The sequence below is a fragment of the Emydura macquarii genome, unplaced genomic scaffold (genome assembly GCF_026122565.2).
Source record: "Emydura macquarii macquarii isolate MOO-44397 ecotype Brisbane River unplaced genomic scaffold, CSIRO-AGI_Emac_v2 contig_2473, whole genome shotgun sequence".
Classification (NCBI taxonomy): domain Eukaryota; kingdom Metazoa; phylum Chordata; order Testudines; family Chelidae; genus Emydura; species Emydura macquarii.
In genome coordinates, this window is record NW_027132610.1 from 17,072,388 (window position 1) to 17,100,116 (window position 27,729).

Below are 27,729 nucleotides of genomic sequence, written 5' to 3' on the forward strand. Positions count from 1 at the left end.
TATATGCTCAAGGCATCCCATTGGCAGCATGCTTCTCACAATATATTCACCATGATATGTTTTGTATCACATTTAAGGATATTTCTAATTTTTCCTGCTTCTTCTTAGTTATTGATTCCAAATATTTTCTGTAACTATGACCAAGACAATGCAAATGCAATTTTAGGTTGCATTAACAGAAGCATAGCATGCAAATCACAGAAGGTGAAAGGACCGCTCTATTCAGCACTGGCTAGGCCTCAACTGGAGTACTGTGTCCAATATTGTAATATGCCATCAATACAGGCTGTGTTGTCGGGAGGAATAGGAACACAGTCATTGTGAGTCAAGCGGCCCTTGAGTGAGTTACTTCACCTTTTTTGTTGCAATTTCTCCATTTGTTACATGGGGATAATGATGCTTATCCACCTGTTTCATAGGGATGTGGTGAGGATGAATTAGTTAATGTCAATATAATGCTTAGAGCAGGTAAGCAGCTGAAAAAGATTGTTTTGTCTTACTACAAATAAAGGATTGAGATGAGCCTGGGCTGAAGTACGAGTTTCATAAGGGTACCCACAAGTGCAATCAAAATGCCCTCATTGGTACAGTAATCTAATCTTCCCAGTGCTTTGAAGTGAGTGCTCTGTACCAACACAATCTGGGGAGGTGAAGCCTATTTACTGTTGCACACTATCTCAGCTCAGTAAGTTTCAGGTTCCCTGCCCTAACATGAAAGAGGAAAAATGGGCATTCTGGAAGAAGAAAGAAAATATTTCTTGGTTGTGGTATAGACCTCTCTCTTTCTCTAATAGATAGCCCCCACAATTTTTCCTCCCTCAAGCCACTGAATTATCCCAGCGTCAAAGACTATGAGCAGTGGCACTAACAGCCGTACGTATAGTATCTGGCACACAGCTGTTTTAGCATGTATTTGCTAGTCAATCAGCCAGCAGCCAAAATTATTTTGGGGATCACCCAGAGCTGTTTCAGAGAGGAAAAAAAAAATAGGGAATAGTTCACCAACTGTAAATTTGCCATTCTAGAGTCTGCCTCCTGATTCAATTTCACCTTCCAGTTTGTCAGAGAGCCACATGCGTAACCTGGGAAGTGTCCCAGATGTATTGTTTTTAAGAGACATGCCAGATGCAGTAAAGAGCAGAATTTGTGTGTGCGCAACAGAGTGAGGGGAAGAGCTGTAATAGTATCATTTTCTTTCCAGGATGTTCAAGTCAAGTAAAGCCATCGTTCAAACCTTTCCAGACTACTGTACCCCTTTCAGGAGTCTGATTTGTCTTGCATATCTCAAGTTTCATCTCACTTAAAAACTACTTGCATACAAAATCAGACATAAAAATATAAAAGTGGCACAGCACACTATTACTGAAAAATTGCTTATCTTCTTATTTTTACCAATAATTATAAAATAAATTGGAATATAAATATTGTACTTACATTTCCATGTATAATCTATAGAACAGTATAAACAAGTCACTGTCTGTATGAAATTTTAGATTATACTGACTTCGCTAGTGCTTTTTATGTAGCCTGTTGTAAAACTAGGCAAATATCTGGAAAAATCTCCCCAGGAGTAGGCAAACCCCTGGTTGAGAACTAGTGAAGCAGAGTACTGCAAGTTTTGCCAAAGTTGTTTATCTGTACATTAAAAGGTCATTTCAAACCCCTGTAGGCCTTTCATCCTGGAAATATATTCTCACTGATATAGAATCTGATTGATCTGGCCTGAATCCTCTTGCTTCATTCAGGAGCTATAAGAAAAATCTACAAGTTCCCCATAGGCTCTGCATCAGTCAGAACTGCCACAGGTACACACTGTAGATTTTGAGGCAGCTGCTGCTAACCAAAGAGAGTTTGAGTAGATAGTGGAAAACATTCTCTGCAAATATTCGTTCAAATTGAAATGTGAATTTCAGTTCAACCCTTTTGTGTATTGGGGCGAGTCGTCATCTCCGGAGCCAGGCATGGTGTGGGGTGAGGTGGGGTGGCTTTGCAGGTACTTCACCTTCAGTTCCCTGCTGGGTCTCCCAGTAGCCTTCCACAGTCTGAGGTATTTTGAAGTAAGATTCCCCTTCTGGGGTCTAATTTACTGAGTCTTTACACAGAGCTTCCAGGTGCCTTCCAGGCCCAAACCCTTGCCTCTTGGCGAAGGGATTCCATAGTCCTCCTTCTAGTCCCTTTAAATTGCCCTCCCCCTGTTCCACCCAGGCTGGCAACAAAGTTTTTCAAGAAACAGAACTCAAAACAGTCCTTCCTCCATCTTTTCTGGGGTTCGGTTTTCAGCCAGTCTTCTGCCTTCCCGTATGGTTTGCAAGCCACGTCACACCACTGGGCAGCTAGCTAGCAAGCAAATATCCTTCCCCTGCCAGAGTCTCCTCTGGTGTCTCAGGATCTCCTGCAGGACTAAGCCTTCCTGTTCCCTGCCTGTAGCTCCTCCTCATTATGAGGGAAGAGACAGTATATGTGCTCTCCTTTCCCCCCAGACCTTGTCCTGGTTGGCTGAGAGAGAGGGGAGCCTTACCCTACATCATGAGGGTCCTGGTCCTAGGCCTTTATAGAGACAGTAACCTGATTTTTCTCCAGATTCTATTGCCCTGGGACTACTTCCTGTCTCCCAGCATCTGCTCCAGGAACAAGGGTTCACCCCAGTCCCTTCTACATCTTAAAGGGGACAGGCTACCCTGTTCCATGTATGCATTCAGGGAATATTTAAGGGGGCAAGCTTTTCACACACTATGAATACCGAATGACTTGCATGACTAAAATGAATGCAGGGCAAATTCAGATAGTCATTACAGTTCCCATTTATTCAAAATTTGCAAGTAATGCCACACAATGAGTCAGCTGAGGAATTTTACAGTATAAGCACAGACAATTTACAAACATAAAAACAGGCAAAGTTTTGTGAATATGTTGTGCACTCTGAACCCTTTGCTCAGCCTTAAGGATACTGATTACTGACTCAGTCCCAAAGCCTTTACTCACCTTGAGTAGAATCTAGTCATTTGAGTAGTTCCATTCAATTCAATGGCACCAGCTACATGAGGAACTACTACTCAAGGCAAGTATAGGCTGTCACATCAGACCCTATGCTGTTACTGTTCCCAGGATGGTTTGGTTTAGTTTTTGTTCTCTGTGATTTTCGAAGGAGACATACATGAATAAATTAAAAGATATGCTTGTGTTGTGCACGTGAAAATAACAGTGGTGCATTCAAAAGGGTGACCAGATGTCCTGATATTATCAGGACCGTCCCAATATTAGAGGCTTTGTCTTATATAGGATTCTATTATCTCTCCACCCCCATCCCAATTTGTCACACTTGATATCTGGTCACCCTTTGTGGCTGTTGCATTTAAACAAGTTTTTTATCTAAAACAGGCAGTAAGTAGTTCACAACAAGACGACTTCCATGCACAAAGTAACATGCAGGTGCGGAAGAGGGTATGTTCACTTATTTTAGCATGTAATTACAATATTTAACTTTTCCCTTCAGTGATTATTTACCTAATTGCACATCCAAATTTAGTTTGTGCATTTGAAAGCATAATTAGGATATTAACAGCACTCCATAAAGTTTCATTCTCCATCTCCTGCAAACCAAAATTACTGTAGGATAGATTTAATTTTGGAAAGGTTTTCATCACAGAACATGTACTGAAAATAATTAGTGAGCAGAGAAAGGAGGTATTTTTATCCTGCTAATTGGCTGGGTATACGTGGTCAGCTTTAAAGCCCCCTTGGTCACATTTTGGCTTCATTTGCACTGGTGAAACCCCAATGGTTGACCCATTAGTTTAGTCACACAGATCTCAAAGAATTTGGCTCTTTCTTTATGTATTATTGAGCTTTGTTGTATTAATAGTGTGTTAATCTTGAAGGGGTTAAAGTATTCTAGAATTCTTGTTTTTTTATTGCAACATTAAACAGTTACATGTAGCTTGGGGTTTGTGTGAAGTTATGCTGGCCTACTTCCCACCACCATCAAAGCCTTTTCATAACAATTTAAGGCCCAGTGCAAAACCGCTGAAGTCCATGAGAGCTTTTCCATTGTCTTGCTTCCTTTCCCCTGAAGCTGTACAAGCTTTTTAAAGAGAAAATTCCATGCTTGATAGTTATTTTTAGAGATGGTGTTAATTGCCCTTATTGAAAAATAAGTTTGTTATAGAGGGTAACTCTTGAATTGCTGAAGTTTGATCTTGTCTTTTTTCAAAACAAAAGACGACAAACTCTCTCTCACAAGGGAGAAAGAAAAGAATAGTACAAAATAAAAGGATGAAGCTTATGTCTGTCTGTCACTCTCACATGCAGTTTAGTCCTGGAAAATTACAAGTACCACACAGGGTATATGTACGGTGACCAGATAGCAAGTGTGAAAAATTGGGAAGGAGTGAGGGGTAATAGGTGCCTATATAAGAAAAAGCTCCAAACATTGGGCCTGTCCCTCTACAATTGGAACATCTGGTCACCCTAGGTACATGTTCTAAGTGTTTTGCATGGTCATGGAGCAGCTAATTTTTACAAGAGTCAGGTTAAAATATGGTTTATAACCTACCTTTGTGGTCTTAGCAGTGTTGAATGGATGGATTTATCTTAGCTAAGAAGAGCTCTTAGTAGTCGGAGGGCAAAAAGGAGGAGGATATGAAAGAGGAAGAAGAAATAAGAGGAGGGAGGAAGTTAACACGCTATCACTTTGCTATGAAAACAACAGTGGATATGGTATAAATGTAGAGCATATGATGAAATGATAAAATAGAGGCTTAAGAAGTCCCTAGTTGTCAGAGATCCAGGCCAAGTTGCTGAGTTATTCAAGATGACTGCTAGCATGTATATTTAAAGAGAGCACAAAGTGGCGAGGATAAAAGGGCAACATTTTATTAAAGGCTTTTTAAAGATATTGATGAATATTTACTAGAGCTGGTTACAAATGTTTCACTGGAAAAAAAAAATGGACACCTGTCCACTGGAAATTAGACTGGGACCACCAAACGTATTTCAGGTGTGCCACAGAAGAGTCATTAGATGGTAACACGTTTGTCACCATATATGTACTTGCGTCCCTACTGGAATGGTGAGATGTACCACATGACCAATGATACTGAGCTCAAATGTTGAGAAAGTAGCTTCCAAATTTGATTTTTCTGAATTGCCAGTGAATATATATATATAGTATTTGCTCAACACTAGTTCTGAATATCAAAGGAAATTTGCAACTCTTAGTTTGCGAATACTTTTTCTTCAGCTTCATTTGTGATGAAATTTTGCTTCTATTTGACAGTTGTTCATTGTGGCTTTCATGAAATAAGCTGATCACTTTAGTCCAATTTCATGCGAATAGCTGTCCCCCTCAACATTTGCATGTGTTCTGGCAGGCTCGACAGAGAGGCAAAACTTAAACTAAACTGAATTATCCTCTCACCCATTTGGTCAGGATTGAAAACTCTTTCTAAACACAAAGGAAAGAAGACTGTTGACTACATAAAAGTCATGGAACAATAGATTCAGAACTTTTCATTGAGTCATGTTAGAACTTGACACAGAGATGTAGCAAGAAGGAGCCTGTTGGGCTGAGAAATAGAAGTAATTGTGCCATACTGAAGTTAGTGTTTCCATACTTGGTAATCTACATTTTGTGCTAGTCTAGTTAAGCTTTTCTTAATGTCCACCTAGATCATTTACTTTCTACCAAATTTCATTTTATGATTTTCTTTCTATTTCTGTAGCCTTCAAACACACTTTGCTTTCATTTACAATACCTGCCTTGTGAAGACTGCAATTGTGGGAACTACCCAGTTGGGGACTATGTTTACCTTGTGGAGTACTAACTAAAAGCATAAGCTATGCTTTATGACTATCTGTAATGCTTTCTGTCAGGTTGAGTGTCTCCCACAGAAATATCCTTCTAAGCTGTCTTGTATGCTCTCTCCTCCAATGCCCTTTTCCTCCAATCCTTGCCTTTTCTCTCTTCCACCTCAGTTCTGAAGGCTACAGAGGAAGGATTTCCTATAATACACTCCTAAGATCAAATATGTCTCTCTTTTACACTCATGAAACTCTTTGGACCTCTGTGAGGATACACAGGAGTAGCTAAAAGAAGAATATGACCTTTAGACTGTTAAATATTATCCAGGAATTTATTCAGGTTTAAAGTTAGTTCCAGTAGTCTCTCTCAGTTTTCTCCTCATCCCCTACCCTACCAAAGGGGAGCATTTCAACAGCAGCTTCAAACCACCACTATTTAGAAAAAAAATAGCCTGCTGAAAAATGATTCCTTTGGTCCCCTTCAGTGTGGAATGTACCCCCCAGAACTGCAGTAGTCTGACGATACTTAACCTTCAATACTCAGTTCTACATGATGAACATGGTTGAAGTCCAAAATCTCCCAGAACCCAGCATGTCTAGAAATGGGTGCTATTGAAAGAGATTTCCTGCTTGCCAATGTTTGATTTTACCTCTGGAAATTCCCACGATGCAGTGGATTCACTTAAAAAAAAATCCTACCAGTGTGAGAGATTACCAGTCCCAGGAGTAGCCATTTTCCATTTTAAGTACTGGGAATACCTCTCAAACCAGCAGAATCTTTCAGAATGGACAAAACTTTTAACTGTAACCACACTATCAAACTTAAAAATTATGACATTGTTATATGTGTGGAAAAGCTACATCAGGTAATTTTTAGAGCTGTCTAACTGTTGTAAATTACTGCTCCCTCCAAAGCCTTGACAGCTGGGTTTATGGTAAATAAGGCACCTAGCTTTACAACTACTGTTTTTTGTACAACTCTCTAAAATATTTTTTCCAATAGTCTTTCAGTGAAATATGTTGTCAACACAGAACACATGGTGTAGTATAAAGTTTTGACTGGCTCTCTTTTGGGTGCTTTGCACAGCTTGCTCATGGCTTTTTCCAATACAGATAATTGAAGAGACCAACTTCCCAGAAAAGTAATTACCTCTGTGTTTAAAAAAAAAAAAAAAAAAGTTAGGGTTTATTATTAAATTTTACATTACTGCTAAAGGAAATGTTAAATGGTTTAAATGGTTATAATGGATGGTCAATTCAGCTGACGTTAATTCAGCCACTAATATCTACAAAACAGGTTACAAAGAGCAAGAATGCATTGAAGCACACCACCAGCTGCTATTATCACCTTTTTTTATTCTGCAGCTCTAACGCACACCTGGGCCTTGGGTTCCAACTGCTTATGTACTTATCACTCTACATAGTCTGAATGGTCAGAAAGGATGCATGACCTGGACATACAAGAAAGACAGACACATTTTGAACCATCAAATCTGATGCTTACCATGGTGGTTTTACACAATAGAACAAGCATTTCAGGTATGTCTTGGAGATAATTTATCCCTCTACATAGCTCATATTTTATTTATTGTAGAAACTTCTCATGCTACTAATGCTAACAGACCAATATTTTCAAACTGACTACCTGAGATTAAGAACCTAAATCCAAATTTTGGGCACCAAAGTTTGACCATCCCAGCCAGACCACACAGCATCCTTCATGTGCACATTTTTTAAAAACAAAAATTTCAAACTCTCTTATCAAACATTTAAAATTGAAAAGGGAACATCACTTGGAGGAAGAAACAGGTGTGCACATATTCACACACTTTGAAGATACACAAAACTGCATAGATCCTTCCCTTCTCTATGTGTTTTCTACTCCTTATACACCCTTCACTTCACCTCAAGGTCCCCTCTTCTCTTAACTTCAACCCTCATGCCACCCTTACCTGGGGTGGGATTTTATATATAAAGCATGGTATTCGCTAAGCCTTTCCTTCTTGGTGTTATTTCCACCATTTCTTTCTCTTTTTAGACTGCTCTGAAATGCTTTCAGGGACTTTGTCTTCAAATATGATTCCTACCACAGAGGACCCCAATCTTGATCAGGGCCTATGGACACTACTACTATAAATAACAACAGTAAAAAGCCCAGCCACAAACATCTCCAGGAGAGCCCTGTCTTTGCCCTCTTACGTACAGTGGTGAGCTATTTTCAGCATCACCATAGGTTTTCTGGTAACACACATCCTGAAGTGAGATTGCTGTGATATGAAAAATAAAAATAACTCAGGTCAGAAACGCACAGAAATTCCCCTCTCCCCCCCAAAATAAATTCATCATGGTTCTACTTGAGATTAAGCAAACAAGAAACTCAAGAACCTTATCAGATGCTCCAAATAATGTCCTATACTCCCTAAAACAAGGATCTCCCCATCCCCCAGCAGAACAAAATATGTGCTCACAAAACTTGTAAGCATAAAGGAGGAGTTAAGAATTCCAGCCCCAGCCCTCCATTGAGCAGCAACGTACTTGGTGACTGCTGAAAACATGAACAAACCTTAAGACAATAGTTTTTAGCCAGAGCAGATTATAATCCCCAGGACAAGGGTAAATAACAGTTCCCTCCCTCATAATGCTGATGCAAGGCTTATGTTTGTCAAGCATTTGCAGAACCTCAGATGGAAGGGCCTAAAGATGGAAGGGGCTATATTTCTACAAAGTATTATTATAGCATTCAAAATGTTAATGTCACCTACTTTGGTGCCTAAAGCCTAGAATGAGGAATCAGGAGCAGTGGGTTCTACTTCTGGTTCTGCCATAGGTTTCCTGGATAGTCATGGTCAAGTCACATAAGAGTGCTGTGCCTTGTAGCAATGTTCTGGACTGATATGAAGAAGGTCCAAATTCAATACCTATCCCTAGTCTTCTGCTCTCTGGATCTGGCAAGGGCTTGGAGTCCCCTAGTACTGATAGTCTCTGAAGGGCACTTTGTCCAATCTACACCAGCTGGAAGGATGATGGGCTTCAAGGGTGGAGGAACCAAAGCAAAGGAAACATTGGAAGAAAGTAGAGTGACCAGAGATCCTGATTTTATAGCCATAGTCCCGATCTTTGGGGCTTTTTCTTATAGAGGCGCCCGTTATCCCTCAGCCCCTGTCCCAATTTTTCATACTTGCTACCTGGTCAGCCAAGAAGCAAGCCTGAGGGATCAGGCAAGAATGTGGAAAGCCCTCCTCACCCAGAAGAAAAGCTGTATGTTCTGTAATCATTCAAGTTAATAACAACACATAGCAGTTTTCTCCATTTTATAGACAGGGACTCCCAGGCAATAAAAGGGGCCAATAAAAAGCAAAGATGGAAAAATTCTTACAACTGAGGTAGAACAGACAAATAGAAAAGCAGAGCATTTTAAAGAAACCCTCAACAGACTCAGCCCCACTTCAGCACCAGACTTCAATGAAACATGTGAACCTGATCAACTTGACTTTAACATTGGTCCAATAGAGATGCCAGAAGAATAGGCCGCAATCAAGAAGCTGCAAAATAACAAATTGGCAGGAGATGATCAAATCACAGCAGAAATGGTAAAAGCACTTGATATTAATCATCATAATGAAACTGACAGAGCTGTTCAATGAAGTTTGTCAAAAAGAGACCCCTCCTGACCAGTGGAAACAAGGAATCACTCTCAGAATACCTGAAAAGGGTGATCTTACTGACTGTAACAATGGAAGAGGAGTTACATTATTCTCTGTTTTAGGGAAAACCTTCTGCAAGTGAGATACTACACAGTATGAAAAGAAGCAATGGATGCAAAAGCATAGAGAAGAACCATTTGAATTCAGGCCCAAGAGCTCCTCTATAGATTAGATAGTCACACTAATGATCATACCTCTCAACCCCAGACTATGAAATGAGGAACAATCATAGAATCGTAGGACTGGAAGGGACCTCAAGAGGTTATCCAGTCCACTTCTTGCTGGATCAAGTATTATCTAGACTATCCCGGACGACTCCACATTCGACTGCCCAGGAAAGTAAGTGACCTAGAAGCAGTTCAATGAGGTGCTAAGCAATTGTTTGGCCTTCTTCAGTCCTGAGAGTTAACACAGCCGCCTGGAGGATGTCCTGGATCTCTGACTACAAGAAGAAGCCAAGCACCTTCTCCAGGAGGAAGAAAGCCCAGCCAACTGCAATCAGCTCCTCTAGTGCCAGCCATTGCACCTCGCTGTATAGATCAGGGAAGCTCAGCCTCTTGGGGACCTATCTTCACTTGGTGGCTGACCTTACTCCACTTGCTTGCAGTGCAGCAGTGAATGGTTGCAAGCATGAGATGTGATGATGTCATGCACCAAAGATGTATGGCTTGCAACCAGGAAAACTTGCTGAGAAGCTAAATAGGGACATTGCAATGGCAATTCAGGACCATGGGGCAACCTTAAAAATCACGGCCAGATGTGGGATATCCTGCACAATGTGATACTCCTGGGAGGTATGCTAAAAACCATCACAGAACAATGTATAGAATGGCAAGCTCCCCTCAGAGAATCATAGAAGATTAGGGTTGGAAGGGACTTCAGGAGGTCATCTAGTCCAACCCCCTGATCAAAGCAGGACCAACCCCAATTAAATCATCCTGGCGAGGGCTTTTTCAAGCTGCGTCTTAAAAACCTCTAAGAATGGAGATTTCACCACTTCCCTCGGTAACCCTTTCCAGTGCTTCACTACCCTCCTAGTGAAAAAGTTTTTCCTAATATCCAACCTAGACCTCCCCCACTGCAACTTGACATCATTTCTCCTTGTTCTGTCATCTGCCTTCTCATCATCAAAATTTGATTATTTTCGAAAGGCATTTGACAGCCTGCACAGACATACATTGTGGAATATTTTTCAGTCTCATGGAATCCCAGCCTAAGTCATCAACATCAGCAAGGCCATGTACAAAGATGCAAAGAGCTCTATAAAGGTAATAACCCTTACAGAGGAATGATCCAGCTTCAACACTAGAGTGAAACGGGCTGCATTTTATTTCCACTGTTTGATATTGCCACAGACTGGATAAAAAAAGTGTATTAGCAACACGAACACCGGTATAGCACGGGTATATGGCAAATACCTAGAGGACTTAAACTTTGCTGATGGTATTGTGCTAATGAGCAACATCCCCCAAAAGCTATGGACAACAGGACAAAAAACAGCAGGCTAAAGCAGGCCTCAAAATTAATTATACTATTAAATATCAAGAAAGAAGAACAGTTCGCCTACTGGTCAGCATCATATTGGACAGACACCTCAAGGAGGAAATGACATCAAGGATAGGAAAGGCTTCAACAGCATTTAATAAACTTAATAACTTATAGAAATCAAACACATTTCAAAGACACTGAGGATTTTCAGTTCAAAACAATCTCAGTGTTAACATATGGATGCAAGCGTTGGAGATCTACCAGGGCATTAGACAGAAAACTAGATGCCTTCAAAAATAAGTGCCTAAATAGATTCTGGGCAGTGACTGGAAAGCTTTCATCACCATCGAAGAGGTATGTGAAATCACCAACCAGCAGCTCAGTGACCATAGAGCAACCCAATGCCAGAAAGGCCAGGGGCTCACTGGTACCAGGGAATGAGTTTCAGCTGTCCTGTTCAATTCAGTGTACCCCAACTCACTGAGGTTATACTCTTTTTGTAAAAGATGTCATGTAATATGTTATTGGAAAACTAGTAACTCACTGCATTAATATTCTTGCTTGGTGTGTGTATACAATGTGTATTAAGTGTTATAGATATATGCTGGAATGACGACTAAAATATGTTTAAGCCAGGCATGTCAGGGGAGTTGGTAAAACAGGTCTGCCCTAGATAAAGGAATGCATATTTGCTTCTCTGACCAGCATGTTTGTCAGGCAGAGACAATGAAGGTCCATTTACATATTAGGTAAACAAAGCTAGCAAACTAACAGGAAGGGGAGGAGACAGCTTCCAGTAGAGATTTCCAGAAGAGAAATCTGGGCCAGAAAGCCAGGTAGTCTGAACCTCAAGTGATAAGCAATTGTATCAACTGATTGTATACAATATTACTATATTATAAAAGTTTTTTGCGGGAGGTGGTTCATGAAGGCCTATGATACACTGGTGATTAATATCATCATAAAATGTATGTATTTATACTATATAAGGAATTATGGGTGTGCATTGATATTGTGCTTTACAATCTGTGTCCAAACAAAGGGAGAAACAGTTCTCTCCTAGACAAGAAGGAATGTCACAGCTATTTACCTGTCTCCTATATAAACACGGCATGCTTGAGTTGAAACAATGGAAGCCCCATTTATTTACAGGAAGATGGGAAACCACAGGAAGAGAAAAACAGCATGAGGTCATCCTACCTCTTGAAACAAGGTCATTGAACTTTGGAAGATATAAGCAAGGACAGAAGCTATCTTTGGCATCCATCGCTAGATAGACACAAGGAAACAGAGCTCTTGCAAGCTGAGAAAGATGAGTTTGTCAATGAAGGGGTGGGGAGTATGTTGAAGTCTCTGGAAACCGAATATAGGTGAGAAATCTGTTTAGGCAAAGGTCTTTCACCTAGAAAGACAAAGGAAACCAGCCCCTGGTGCTGCTGGGGAAGGTCCTGACTGAGAGAAAGTCAGTCACGGCTGGAAAGAACAAAGACTAGTAAGAAATCTACCTTGAACAAAGACTGTAGCTTGTGAAGTTAAGTCTGAGCCACTAGAAAATGTATTTTGTTTTGTTTTCCTAGATTTTTCTTTGCCATCTAGTTAATTGTAGTTCAGTAGATCACAGGTCTAGAAACAGCAGGGAGAAGTCAGGGGGAAGCATACTGCCATTTCTCCTTAGTAACTGAATGTTATGTGGAGTCCTGAAGTGTTTGAAGGGCTATTATAATATGGAACTAAGGGCAAGCTAAATGCAAAAGCACACTTTAGAGGATGAGGAATCCCACCAAAATTGAACCTTGTTTTGGAGGGAGGCTATAATAATACACCTGACCATTTCCTACAGTTTTAAAAAGATTCCCCTAATCTACTTCCTTCCAACATGTGCAAAAATCAGATGTTCCTCCCAGATGTTTGACTATCAAGACAGTCAGGATTTTAAGCAGGGCTGGTTAAAAATTCTCTCTCAAAACAGTTTTTTGATGGAAAATTGGGGAGAGGAAGTTAGTAAACAACTTTTTCTCCACTGGAAGTATCAGTTCTCCACAGAAAATTTTGACTTTTTGTTGAAAAACCAAGAATCCCCAAACTGAAAAGTTCTTTTCATTAAAAAGTCATAATTTTCAATAGAAATGTTGACAAAAAGCTTTATTTTTTTTCATTGAGACTTTTCCCTCGGGGGAAGAGAAAAACATGCCCAACTTCTCCGCTCTGAAAGGGAACCCTCGCATCTCCATTTTGCTGGTCAGCCTTGCTCACAAGAGCTCCTCCTTTCCCTCCTTCTCAACGGCTAGTGGAGCAGGGGCTCATAAAACAGGAGAATCTGATGTTGCAGCCGTAAGCTGTCTGGAGTGTCCTTGGGGTTCCCAGCCTTCCCATCAGTAGATAGAGTAGCAGCACTTGAAGAGGGATATCTCAGGTGGGAATCTCTATATACTTTTCTCTCATCTGCAGGGAGATCTGTGCCCCAGCCGGCTCCCCCACATGGATCAGGCATTTCACTGTTTTCTGGAAAGACCCCAAACCATCCATTTTCATGGGCTTCTGTCAATACAGACTCTCCTCCTAACCAAGTCAAAATGACTGCATGTACAGCAATGGGGGCAAAGACCTGCAGGCATTCACCCCTAAACACACTTCTGTGTAGCTGGCTCGGAGCATTTCTGGGTATATGATCTCCTTCCAAATATATTTATTCTCTCGTCCTCATTCTGCTACCCATCCGTTTCCTGTCCCCAGTGATGTGATGCTATGTCACAATGTAACAAGGAAATCCTTGACAACAGCCACCGCCATTATTTAGCTCCACTCCTATTATAATCTACTTTAACTACAGAAAACAGCAAATTCTTCAGCCTGTAGGCTTCAGTAAAAATGGACAACTGACCAAATTATCATCTTGTCCTTCTCTAGTTTTGTTTAATAAATTAAGTGCATTGTGTAACAGATTATTCAGAGACTTCAAACACTGGATTGAAAGCCTTCTTGGCTTCCCCAGCCTCCTAAACTTTCGGATAATCTAATTTTGTACGCATTTTATCCTGGTATGTTTGGTATTAAAGATAAAACAGTTTCCCCACCACACCACACACCCCCCCCCCCCCCATGCATTTTTGGAACAGATGTTTCAATATCCTGAAGAAGTCCAAAGTGCAAGCCCCAAATATGTGTATATTATAATGTACTCAAAACAGATTGATGTTAGAAACAAAATGTTTTCAATCAACTAACAGCTGATTTGTAGTGAGGGCATGGAAAGTAACATGAGATATGTTTCAGGGCACCAACAATCATTTATTAATGTCAAGAAGTAGAACAGCTTCATTAGAATTTCCTCGGGCCCACCTTGCCATAAGCCATATACATTAGGATATTTACCCACTAGTGTAAACTGGCTCTGAGTTCACCTTCACTTGTCAGCTTTGCTCATTCACTTTCAGAGACCAAAAGTCTCCACTGCACAGCTTTCTGCATTTCACACATTCCCTTAAGTGGCTTTAAATTGGTTTTTGTCCCTAGTATCAGTCACACAGGCTGTGAATTTCAAGTGCTTGGAGTTCAGTGATTTAAGGGTTCCCTGCTTCACAATCAACATGTCCTTAGAAACTCAGAGAGAGGACAGTCCCAAGCTTTGAGTTAGATCAGGACACTGCAAACATTTAAGCACATTAGCATCTTTACATCCCTGCATTACATAAGCCAAGTTAGAAATGGTTAGAGATTTCTGACATCCATATAAATATTGGGAACACTGTACTAATTTCTTACTTTACAGACCTAGTAAGTAAAATAAAAACATCTATGGCTATGAAATATATTAATTTGAAATCTTCACTGGAAACATGAGAAAGTAGCATCAGTTTCCAACAAGGTACTTAGAAATTCCAACTTAAGATCACCAAATGCAGAAAATGGTAGGTCTGATTGACAGATGAAGGTAGCACATGATACACATCGGGGACATTCTGCATCTTACTTTATTGCTGGGGAAATTAGATCTAGACACTTTAATTTGGGGACTACTTTCTCAACATCTGAGGAACTGGACAGTTCAGAGCAATTGGCCATAGGATATAGACACTTTCAATTCCATCTCACCACTCCAATATAGTCCCAAGTTATTATAGATAGTGACAAAACTGTTACCATCTAATGACTGTTCTGTGGTTTACCTGAAATGAGTTTGCTGGTCCCAATCCAGTTTGCAGTGGACAAGTATCCCCGTCACAAAACCACCAATAATTAAACCCAAACAAATACTTACCTTTTGTACAGCACTTTTTGTCTTTAGATCTCAGAATGCCTAACAAAGCAAGGTACGTAGTCTCATTATCCGCATTTTACAGATGGGAAAATAGATTGTCAATTAGTCCCCTTTCATCAGCATTAAAATAACTAAAACAACATATGGATTCTAAGAGCATTGAGTTTAACAACTCTCTCACTTGTTGTGTCTTGTGAAAGAAGAATGGGGAAGGATGAGCAACATTCAGCAAAAAAACCCATGAAGCTTTAGGAACGGACAGGCTAAAGCTGCTCACTGTCTTACGACCAGATAGTCATATAAGACAGAAGTGCAGAACTGGGCCCTAGTTAACCATATATTATCATCCCTATGATCTTAGAAAACAAAATGAAATTACATTTTAGGAGTTTTTAAAAAATGAAAGCTAGCCAGAGGGAGGGGGGAAATCATGAAAGATTTCACTGGAAAATATCTTCCAAGGAAAAAATAATTCTGCTCCCCCACATCCCAGCTTTTTGACTTGCGCTAAATCTAACTGCCGTGATGGGTGTTCTGTGTCTGCCTTTATACTGGGGAAGGATATATCAATGCAATGTAAGTAAAAACGTCTGATTTTTCAGCAGTCACACATGCACACTGCTCAAAGGGCACATAGAGCAAATGAGCTTAAAACTCAAGAATCTGTGTACCTCTGCAGGACTTAAAATAGTCATAAAGAAGAGTGGTGCACATTTCCATCTTTACAATAAGGGCCACTTCTGAGAATAGAGAGAGACACACACACACGTAATCACACCCACATACAATCCTCTGGTTTTGGTCACACTGCAATTTGAAAGCTCTCGCTTCTCATGCCTGGCTCAGCTGAAAGAAGGATGTTACAAGTGTATTTATTAATGTCTTTGGGGATGCTTGCATGCTGCCTTGCTTCTTGATGGTGCTATCAGTTCTCACAGAGGTGAAAGGCTGATTGCACTGGCTAGAAACAGGCACAGTGCAAGCAGATTCCACAAAGAAAATAAGGCTTTAGAACTTTGGACATTAAGAGAGATGTCTGATTGGCTGCTAATGATGTCAGAGCAAGACCTGAGCCATTAATCCATAGTAAATGCACAGGAGTGACCTTTATTCTCCATTTCCCCCCCAAAAAATTTCAATTTCATAATAGGAACACAATACCTCGGGCAGTGCATTTCTGGGAGATTATTACACTGAGCAGGTGGCTGAAGCCATTCAGCCTTTGGCACAATGCCTCACAACACAGCCCAGACGTACAATAATCCCCCTCCTCTCAAGACGCCAAGCCACTTGTCTTGTATTGCTTTTTTTTTTTTTTTTTAAACAAAAAAAGGATTTAAAAATAAATAAAGGAGAGTGCAGTAGTCTGGTTCCTCTTGCTTCATAATCACTTTACATTTGTCATAACAAAGAGAATACTAGCAGTTTATTACAAGGGCTACCTCCTTTACAATGAACCAGGAATCCTATACCCGAACCCCAAACTTTCTGGCTATAAAAACACCCCAGGGGTGAAAGTACCACAGCACATTTCCTTTTGCAGTTTCAGATCTATTGAACAAATACCAAGAGTTCCAACCACCACAGTGGAATAAAATGAACTTTTATATTTCTTAAGATAAAACGATGTTGTAGGGGCTTTTCCACTCGGCCTAAGAAATCACTAAAGTGGAGTGTGGCAGAGTCCTTTGTGTATGTAATAGCTGAATCTGCTTCATCAGCTTCATTGGAAAACTGCCCCATTCTCTTGAATGAAAGCAGGAGCAGGACCCAAGCAAAAGGTTCTCCTCTTAGAAATACAGACTGGTGATGCACTTCCCGAGGGCTTCGTTTTATTTCCAAACTATTAGACTCCCTCATGTTCTTCGTACAAAGGCATTTGTGTTATAGCAGTGCCAGGGTATTCTGATGGTCTATTGTTTTGAAAAGTTTACTTAGTGCTTTCATAGAGTCATGAAAATGTAGGGCTCCAGAGTGGCCTAGTCCATCTCCCTGTGCTGAGGTAGGATTAAGTATACCTAGACCAGTGGTCCCCAGACTGTGGGGTGCACCCCCCTTGGGGATGCAGAGGACTGTCCAGGGGGCACAGCCAGGCCCAGGCCAGCCCCCATGGGGGAGCAGGTAGGGATCCAGCCCTATCCGACCCTGCCCCCCGCCCCGCTCCTGGCTGCAGCTTGGCCACCAGCCCCCGCACCCAACCCCTGTTCCCAGCTGCAAGCCTCTAGTCTCTGGCTCCAGCCCCCACACCCGGCCACAGGTTGGTTGCTGGCCCCCGCTCCTGGCACCAGCCCCTGGCCCCAGCTCTGCTCCCAGCCCATGGGGCGCAGACACATTCCATTACTGGTAAGATGGAACACAAGGCGAAAGATTGGGGTACCACTGACCTAGACCATTCCTGACAGGTGTTTGTCTAACCTGTTCTTTAAAACCTCCAAAGATGGTGATTCCACAATCTCCCTAGGTAACCTGTTCCAGTGCTTAACTATCCTAATAGTTAGCAAGTTTTTCCTAATATCTAACCTAAATCTCCCTTGCTGCAAATTAAGTCAATCATTTCATGTCCTACCCTTGGTGAAAATGGAAAATAATTGATCATCATCCTCTTGATAAGTGCCCTTAACGTATTTGAAGACTTATTTCCCCCCATACTTCTCTTCTTTATGCTAAACATACCCAATTCTTTCAACCTTTCCTCAGAGATCATGTTTACTCAACTTACCACTTGTGTTGCTTGCCTCTAGGCTCCTCCAATTTTCATATTTTTTTTAAACTGTGTTGCCCAAAACTAGACACTATTCCAACTTAGACCTCAACAGTGCCACATAGAGCAAAACAACTACCTCTTAGGTCTTACATATGACACTCCTGTTAATACATCCTAGACTGACATTTGCCTTTTTCAAAACAGTGTCACACTGTTGACTCATTCAATTTGTGATCCACTCTAACCACTCAGAGTCTTTTCTGCAGTACAACCACCTAGCCAGTTATTCCCCATTTTGTATACGTGCATTTAATTTTCTCCCTTCCTAAGTGTAGTAATTTGCATTTGTCTTTATTGAATTTCAATTGATTGATTTCAGAGCAATTCTTCATTTATCAAGGTCATTTGGAATCCTGTCCGCCAAAGTGCTTCCAACCCCTCCCAGCTTGATGTGATGTAATGTACAAACTCCATCTTCCACATCGTTAATTAAAATATTGACTAGTACAAGATCCAGGACTGATCCCTCTGGGCCCCCACTACTTATGTCTTCCCAGTTTGTCAGCAAACCATTGATAACTACTCTTTGAGTATGGTCTTTCAACCAGTTGTGCACCCACTTTACAGTAATTTAATCTAGACCATATTTCCCTAGTTTGCTTTGTGAGAACATTATGTGGGACTGTGTCAAAACTGAAGTCCAGACATGTCACGTCTACTGATTCCCTCTACCCTTGTCCACTAGGTCAGTAACCCTGTCAAAGAATTAAATTAAACTGGTTTGACATTAGCTCTTGAAAAATCCATGATCACCTTATTATTCTCTAGGTTTGAACAAAGTGATTGTTTAGTCATTTATTCCAGCATCTTTCCAGGTATTGAAGTTAGGCTGACTGGTCTATAATTTCCCAGATCCTCCTTTTCTCTTTTTTTTAAAAATGGCTACTCGGTTTGCCCTTCTCTGCTCTTCTGGGACCTCCCCTAACCTCTGTGAGTTCTCAAAAATAATCACTAGTGGTTCTGAGGTCACTGCAGCTAATTATTTAAGTACCTTAAAGTGAATTTCATTGGATCCTACCAATTTCAATGCATCTAATTTATCTAAATATTCTTTAATCTGTTCTTTCTCTATTCTGGTACCAGATCTTTCCCCTTTGTTGTTAACATTAACTCTTTTAATCATCTGGTCACAATTAACCTTTTTAGTTAAGACTTAAGCAAAGAAAGTATTAAACAGTTCAGCTTTTTCTGTGTCATCTGTTATTGGCTCTCCTTCCCTGCTAAGTAATGAATCCACACTTTCCTTCATCTTTCTCCTACTTTTTAATGTATTCATAGAATCTCTTTTTATTGCCTTCTATGCCGTTTGCTAGTTGTACGGCATTTTGTACCTCAGCATTTCTGATTTGGTCCCTACATGGCTTGTGCTATTTTATGATGCAACCTAGTGTTTAAAGATGTAGAAATCTCAGTGGTTTTACAAATCAATCATACTGAAGGTTGTCAGCATGGATACAGGGTGGGTGGAGAACAGCTACCTACATTGGTTCTGTTATTTGGGATTTATAGAAGGGTAGAAGGAAATAAAGTCCCAGGTAATAGGACTCTTAAGCCAAAAGTGGCAAGAGGTAAGAATTGGGAATGGGGGAGGGGAGGAGAGATAGAGGGAAAGTGTGAATTGGCCAAACCAACTGTTTCCTTATGGTATTTTGAACAGCAAATGTTTTTAAAAGATGAATTATTAAAGCTTGAAGAAAATCAGCTCCTAAGCATGTTGGGTACATCAGATAGTTACATCAGTAACATCTTGTAACTGCACAGTAAATATGCCTGGGTCTATTGTCATTTACTGTAATCATAATTTTCAGACAGATCCACTGGACCCTCTTTCATTCATCCCTGCACCACCTAGCCCTTGCTGGTCTTCTTTTCCTACTCAGTGGGACATCACCCTCTACTCACTGATGCTGCCTTATTTCTGACCACCCTCTCTCTACTTTCACTTCTCAGCTCACAAGCACTCTCTGCCCACCTACCCCCCAAACCCAGGTAATCTAACATCACACCTAGCAGCATCAACTTCAACTACCAGAACACCTACCAAAATGACCTCCACTCATGAAAGGTAGCAGGACTGAGCTCTGACATCCCGGAAAGTCCTACACACTGCCAACATGACTACTTCAGCCTATATAAATTATCCATACAACTTGAAAACTCACTCTGTCACGGGAAGCTTGCTATCCAGTTCAAGACCAATTTTAAAAATACCTTGCTTCTCAGGAAACCTTCATTAAATTGCCACCCGGCTTCTAGCCTTCCAACTGCATTACTTCTAGCCTTCCAACTGCACTACTGCATCAGAGCATCTGTTTGATGAATTTCAGTCAGGATTTTGCCCTCTCCATAAACATAGCTGCTATGGCAATAGGTGCTGTGTACATCAAATCAACAGAATAAATGGCGAGACTTTTCCCTACGTGAGTCTGGATAATCCATCGGGTTATCTTTGTGGCACCTGACCATAAGGTAGCACTACAGCAGAGGGACACTTTTCTAGATATGCAAGCAAGATCTACTATTTGGAGAACCCCTGTCCCCTGGTGCAACACAGTGGTAGGAGCCTAGAGCAGCCTAGAGCTGACCCAGCACGCTGCTCACTAAGGTACTAGTTATCGCCCTCTGAAGTGGGGACGGGTGCCCAATGGATTAATTAGCTGGAAGCAGACAAGCAATCAACCCATAAGCTGAGAACTATTAAAGGACAGGAAGGAAGTGCAAGGGGGAGGCTGGCAGAGGCCAGGAGATACAAAATCCCAGGATCATGAGATGTTGCCCTCTTCCTCCCTGAAGAGTGGGCTAAGGGGGAAGTTTACTTCCAGTTGTATGCTGCTGCACAAGGCTGAACTGGTGGTGGAGACTTGCTAAACAACACACTGGTGCTTCTAAACTCGAAAGCCTCCTACCCTTTGGACCACCACAAACAGGCAGAGAAAGGAGCCTGTTATAAGGGGGTTTAAATCAAGATGCTATTTTAGTTCTGTCTTTCTCCATGCAACCAGTTCAATAGTGCCATATGTCTGTCTTCATCCTTCCAGGCCTCACAGCCCCCTTTGCAGTAGGCTAAGGAATTCTAAACATGTGTCTGCGGCTCTGTGCAGCCATTGGTATGTCAGTGCATACATTCAGTGCGGGTGTACTGAGAGATATAGATGCCATATGGCAGTAAATCGGACATAGCTGGTACGGGACAAACATAACAGAAGAGAAATCTGTGCCACTTGTGCTCATACCAGGAGGAGCTTTTTCTGTGAATTGTTTACTTTGGCTTCATTATTAATGGATACTCTAAAAGACAGACACAAACTTATCACCAAAAACGGACGGCACGACTGAGATCAGCCCCTGCACAAAAGGAAGAGGTTACATAGAGCTTCCCCACCACCGCCACCTTCACATGCTGGCGGGACACAGTCTAATGAGGCATTTTACCACACCCATCACTATACTGGCAGCCATAGCCTTGCATTCCCAGGAGTTCAAGGAAGCACTGGGCCATGCTCCCAGCCACCAGCCACTATGTCAGCTATTAGCGCTGGCCCCCCTCAGGACAAGATGAACACTGCACCCTCTAAAATGGTAGTGCTTCCCTTACTGTTCTGGAAACATTCTTCTTCCTTGTATTTTATATGACCACTTTGTTTTGCACAGCACATATCACAGTAATTGAGTCCCTAAACACTTTATAGTGATAAATAATAACTATAGATGAAGGAAAAGAAAGGAAGGGGTGTGACACTGTCTGATATATGAGTGACCATTTATAATATTATTTATATCAATATTGCAAAATTGCAATAATCTGTACAAGATATGCCATGTATGGTATCATTGGAAACGTTATAATTTACTGAATGTGATAAGTGCCCGTATATGTGTGTACCATCTTTGTATTATAAGCTATAAATGTGATATTTCTGTATCAAAAACTTGTGCTGTGCTACTGGATGACACCCCCAACAGCTTAGCCTCAGCACTGTCCAGCCTGATCGAGGGCATTTAGCTATACAGTGAGCCCAGGGAGAGAAGTCAGGGAATATGCCTATGAGTCATCAGGACTTGCAGAGACATGCATGTGAACAGAGAACTCCAAGTGCTTTTCCATGCATAAGTGCTGTGGGCTTGTGTTTGAAACAGGCCACATGGCAAAAGGACATAAAAGGCAGTGGCACCACCTCTATCCTTGTCTTAATTCCTGCTTCCTACCTCTGGATCAACTACTCTACATCTGAAGCTGTGAAACAAAAGACTGAGACCCATCCAGGTACTGATGTGCACCAGAGGAACTGCACACAAGCCTGCAAACTCCATAATTCTGCTAAGAATTTGATGTATATAGACTTTGAAGTCATGTGTATGTATCTGATTGCTTTGATCATTTAACATCTCTCTTCTTGTTTGTTTCTTTCCTTTTATAATAAACCTTTAGTTACTAAAGGACTGGTTGGCAGAGTTATATTTTGGGTAAGATCCCAACCAATATTGATCTGGTATTGTGCTGACCCTTTGGGGATCAGGAGAACTTTTTGCAAATAGAATAGTTTTAAATAACTTCTCTCTTTACTGGACCTAGCTGCTGATTGGGAGCCAGAGACCAAAATGCAGTAAAGGGGGCTATGTGTTTCTTGGTTTTAGCTTCTTGATAACCAGTATGGGGAATCAGGAGCATCCTTTGTCAGTGGTTGGTGAAAATAACTTCAGTGTTAGCCACCAGTTTTGGGAGGATCTGCTGTCCTTTTTGCAGACCTTGGCATTTCCAGGGGCTACCCTAGGCACAGACAGGTCACAAGATGTACAAGGAATAAAAAATAGTTGGGTGGATTATGAAAAGAGCTAGAGTGCAGAGTAGCTAGAGTAGCACATGGGTACTATGGTGAGGACAATCATATAAGTCGGTGGACGGACAGATGGATGGATTTGGCACTATGGGAAGTTTTGTCTCGCTGGCAAGAGCCACCGAGAAGTTTCTCACACCAAGGCGTATCTATACTCAGAGCTAGTTTAGAAACATTGCACTAAAAATGCCTGTAGCCATACTACCTGAGCAGTCCCACCATTACTCATGACAAGTGGAGTTGCACCGATGTTAGTATAATGGTGGGAGAAGTGCCTAAGGTTTCAGGATAGACACAATCCAGACATGTTGAGATGGTCTGAATGGAGGCTACTTCTCAAGGAGTGAGGAAGAGAAGGTCTATGGGGCATGAAGTAGACCATCACAAGTGTTTTACCACTGGGACAGCTCTGCTTGTTTAAGCATTGCAGGATGAATTTCCACTCACTTCAGTGAAACTTTGTCTGGCTAACGAGCAAAGGGTTGAGTTGATAGAGGAACATGTTGAACTGCAACGTGAAGTGAATGGGGGAGCATAAAGAGCTGCTTGAGGATGGGGATGATGTGGCCGTGCTTCTTGATGCTGGAATGGCTGGAAGTTAAAGCTAGCAGATTCAGACTGGAAGCAAGGTATACACTTTTAACAACGATGGTAATTAATGATTGGAACAACTTTCCAAGGGTCGTGGTGGATTCTCCATTGCTGGCAATTGTGCAATCAAGCTTGGATGCTTTTCTCAAAAGACATGCTCTAGTTCAAATAGGAGTTATTTCAAGAAAGCTCGGTGGCCTAATGTATTCAGGAGGTCAGATTATATTATCACAATGGTACCTTCTGGCTTTATAATCTATGCATGTGAGAAAGCAAACAGCTGCATTCTCTATGTATGCTTGAGTCAAGATCTGGGACTGGGAAAGTCTTGTTCACTTCATCATTTCTCTCTTTAGGGATGGAAGAGGAGGAAGAAGACCAGAGACAGAATCACTGGAGAGAATCTACAAACTGTATCTCAAAGCAAGATCAGGGGAAATGTGTCTAATTGTCCCCTGTTGAAATCGGCAGCATAACAAGGTGCTGACTGTAAAAAAAACAAATACATTTCAATACGGAGGCAGGAAAAAACAAATCCCAATCACATTGAGGCAGAGAAGGAAAGGAAAGGAAAGTCAGGCAATGCCAAACCTAATAACAAAGTCTTAACCACCAGCCTCCCAAAAAGAGAGGAAAAGAAAACAAAAAGGCACAGAAACACAAAAGACAGGAATAAAAATGAAATATCATACACAAGTCTATGAATAAAAGGAACTAAAACATTGTGTATTCTTCCCTCCCCCATACCATAGGCACTCTGGGTATGTCTGCACTCAGAGCTGGGGATGGAGTGGGGGGGGTGATTCCCAGCTCGAGATGGCAGGCAGGCAGGCACACACGCACACACTAAAAACAGTGTAGCCCCAGCAGGCCAGGCTAGCCACCTTGAGTGCCCGTCTGAGACACTAGGCACATACCCAGGGCAGAGAACCTGTCCCGCTGCTGCAGCTACCCACTACTTTTAGCGTGCTAGCTCAATGAGAGCTAGGGGGAGTATGTCTGCTTGAGCTGGGAATCACACCCCAAGCTCCCAGTGTACTCATACCCGCAGGGAGAGGCCCAGGAGTATTTATTTTGAAGTATTTTTGTGTTGGTAGATTTGCAGCTGCCAGACACTCTCCCTTTGTACAAGCTACCTGGACCAGATCCTGCAAATTATTATTTTTCAAAAGGCACATCAACGTTGTGCACCATTGACAGAGGCATGTAGGGTACCTGTAGCTACGTGCTGCAATAAAAGGCAGCTGTGTCCACACTGTGGTGTGTATCTACACATGGCAGTGAAAGCCTCTGGCAATGGGGAGGCAACAAGGAGAGACCTCGACAGCTCCCTGTGGTGGGAAAAGGCTCCAGAACTTTTCCCCGCTGCCTCCCCACTTGCCAAAGCCTTTCCTTGCAGCGGGGAAAGATTCTAGCTGCGGGTAGACAGCGGGACACTACACTGCTAAAAATACCTTAAATATAGTTTCATAAAGATGAAGTACACTTCCATCTTGACAGACTGCTGAAGTAATTTAGGACGCAAGGGCAGTAGTTCCAGCTTGAATACTTGACAAATACAGAAGGCTGTGTATACATCTCAAACACACACACACCCCTCCCTTAAAAGAACAGTAAGCTGGCAAAATCACATCCTCAAAAGTTAGCTAAGGACAGAGTTAAATGCTGCCTGTACAACCTTAATGCATTCACACAAGGGGGGGCTGAATTATAACCCTCTTTAATTCCATGTTCACATACTATATTTCTCACAGGAACCCTGCCCCATTCAGGGCACAGAATGGATGGGGCTCACTAAGAAAGCAGTTATTCAAGATTTTGTTTTCTCTGCTTTGTTCAATGTGCGGCCCTAGACCTTATTTACTGCACACAATCCAAACCCTGCTCTGAAGACAGAATTATTCATTTGCTCCTTGCCTTTTCTATGGTGCACACGGTAATTGGAGTTCTTTACAAACAATGTATTTTCATAAAATTCCTGTGAGGTAAGGGGCTGTTATTATCCCTATTTTATGAATGGGGAACTGAGGCCCAGAGATATTAAAGTAAAAAATTTCCACTGATTTTGGATGCCCAATTTGAGACACCTAGGACCTGATTTTTCCAGAAAAGTAGCACTTCATAGGTCCAAAGCAGAGCTCATTGACTTTAGTTGCAATTTGGAGGACTCAGCATGTTTGCAAATCAGGCACCTAGAAAACAAAGAACATCCAATTAGTGACCACCTGTGCCTTAACCATGAGGCTATCCTTTCCCTTCCTGCAAGCCCCTGCCTCATTTTCTACACACCTTCAGATTTCTGAAACCCTGGGGACTCCTGGGTTGCCTTCCAGGCTCTGGAGGGAAGTGTTCTCTAGGGGCCACAGACTCTTCTAATCATTGTCCTCAAGCTTGAAGCCTTCTGCACCTTCCCCTCCAACCTCTCAGTCCTGTCTTTTCCCACTCCCTTAGCTCTTTGTCCCAGTCCCATTCTCTTCTCTATGCCACCCCTAGTCCCTGCTCCTCAGCTTGGAGCACATGTAATTCCATGGGTAAGTTAATGATAAAAAGGCCAGAGAGATGTCATTGGATTCATAAAAGAATCTACAGAATCATAATGTCAATGGTGTCACCTTCAGCAGCCTGGCAGGGGGACTTGCTGCCCCAGGGTTCCCAGCTCCAGGTCCTCCAGTTGATGGAAATTTTGATAATCTATTATCAGAAATGGCTCAAGGTGGGCATCAAGCTGTCTGGAGTGACTCATGGACGTGGGTGCCCAAATCCAGAGCAGACTGTCACAAACCAGGCCCCAAACCCCAAACTGGTTGTGTGTTCTATCATTGGGAGAAGGGGGAAACTTGTTTGGCTGTTTTTTTTAAGTGATCCTTCAATCAGATCTGCTAGTGAGGACCTCGTGCTCATCTGGAGCTGATTGGGCGACACAAAGGCGCTACACTAGCAGATCCAATTGCAGGACCAGGGCCCCTAAGCCAACTCATGAAAATTGCGCTGCTACATGGAATATAATATTTTGCATTCCTGTCGAGTGTGTGTCTTGGAAATTAATGTATATTAAAATTGGGACATTTAACTTAAGTTGCACAATCATGGGGAGATACAAGACACTATTCAATACTGAACAGAAGGGTTTGGTAGAAAGTGCAAGGCACATGGTAAGATGTTTGGATACAACTCAGTGCAAGGTGCTAGATATGACTGAGCAATAGAAATAATGTTAGTTCTATATACTGTAAGTCAAAAACTAAGTAACAGTGTAATGCATTGCAGTGGAGCATCTTTCTGGATGCCAATAATGCCACAGCCTTGTCAACAATCCACTAAATGCACCTGTCTGTTTCTTTATTTTTTATCTCTAAATTCTAGCAAGAAGGCACTGCAGCTGTGCAATTTCTAGGGGACCACTACACGTCTGGGATGGTTATCTGGCTTTCAGCTTCATGCCTTACATCACACCATCCAGAGAAGTGCTGTGAAGCCCAAAACACACCCCATGGCATATCTTATGCTTCAGACTCTGCCTAAATAATATTTACAAGTTGGCTTTTACATACTCTCAGATCCATAAAAATCTTTGCCTTAAAATAAAATAGTATAAATAGAAAACCACTGAAGAGCTACAGCTGCAAGCTGAGGCTACTGGACTGTAGCTACCATTGCCAGGCCATCAGCTTGTGCTGCTGGCAAGTGGCAGCGATCGATGGTGCAGAGGCGCACAAAAGGAAACAGCTAGTCTAGAAACACCTGCTACACTCAACTCCCCTTCCCCGTTCTGCCTCATCTCAATATAAATGGTTGCAAATATGGGAAAAGACCAGGAATGCATCATTGAAACCCTCCCACTGTAACTGTAGCTGGGTATAATGTTTGCAAGCGTAAGAGCTTATGTTTGTGCAATAATGCTTCCGTACAGGGTGTTCCATCTGGCATCTAATAAAAGGAGCTCACGCTGACCCTTCCACATGGTAACATTTAGGTACAGTCACACTGACGTTTTTTCTGAGAACCCCACTCCAACTTGTGCAATAAATTAAAATAGCAACATTACAGCGTTTGCCAATTTTGCTCCAAATTTAACACTTTGCAAAAAATTCATCTCCAGTAAATGGATGAAGACGCTTTCAGGAGCAGCAGTGGTCTCGTGTAGAATCTATGTAGCCTTTTCTAATACAAAAACGTTCAGTTTAAATCAAAAACAAAACATTTTATTGAGAATCCTCTCTGAGTAGTTCTATAGGCCATGGCCAGGTCATCATAGGAGTTGGCATGATAAAGATAGCAGAAGAGAACATA

At 41.7% G+C, this 27,729-nt stretch overlaps 1 long non-coding RNA gene across 1 annotated transcript in view; it reads right to left on the reverse strand.

Annotated features, from left to right (window-relative positions):
- Positions 1-27,729, reverse strand: part of LOC137162836 (uncharacterized) — a 55,005-nt gene that overhangs the window by 7,899 nt on the left and 19,377 nt on the right. The window lies entirely within an intron of this gene.